Below are 547 nucleotides of genomic sequence, written 5' to 3'. Positions count from 1 at the left end.
TGGCTTTTACTGCTGTAGTTTTATGTATAACTTTCACAGTGAGTTAATCAGATATAGATTCTTACATCTGAGTGATAATTCTGAGCTGCAGATGTTGTTCAGAACCCATGCTGTGCTGATTTTAAGGATCTCTGGTATGCATAATGGGGAAGGGGAAATAGGTAAGTGATTTAGAAGAGTTACAAATTTGAGCTATTTCAGTATGTAAACTCCAGTTGTCATTAACTTGATTATATATTCCATTTAGGGACACCTCTTACTGTTAAGTTTAATTTTGAAGACAGGACAAAAAAAGTTCCAGAAAACATCATAGCCACAAGTCCAGATGACATGTAGCACTCAGCTGCTGTTCTTTGAACTGTTTCCCTTCAGGGGCTGTTACTAAGAGTGTCAGGTGTTCATAGGTGATGTGCAGTGGCTGCTTGGAAGGTCAGCATCCAGTGTGTCAGTTCTAGATATCACACACGCTGAACACTACCACCAAAAGAGCTCCCGAGTGCTGTTACTGTGAGTAGTGAGGAGTTCCTGGCTCCTCTCTCCCTCTTGT

At 41.0% G+C, this 547-nt stretch overlaps 1 protein-coding gene across 1 annotated transcript in view; it reads left to right on the top strand.

Annotated features, from left to right (window-relative positions):
• CHEK2 (checkpoint kinase 2) overlaps nucleotides 1-547 on the top strand; it is a 12390-nt gene that overhangs the window by 10372 nt on the left and 1471 nt on the right. The window lies entirely within an intron of this gene.

The sequence above is a fragment of the Acanthisitta chloris genome, unplaced genomic scaffold, assembly GCF_000695815.1.
Source record: "Acanthisitta chloris isolate BGI_N310 unplaced genomic scaffold, ASM69581v1 scaffold38728, whole genome shotgun sequence".
Taxonomy (NCBI): Eukaryota; Metazoa; Chordata; class Aves; order Passeriformes; family Acanthisittidae; genus Acanthisitta; species Acanthisitta chloris.
The sequence above is the reverse complement of the archived record's forward strand: the minus strand, read 5'-3'. Positions and strand labels throughout refer to the sequence as shown.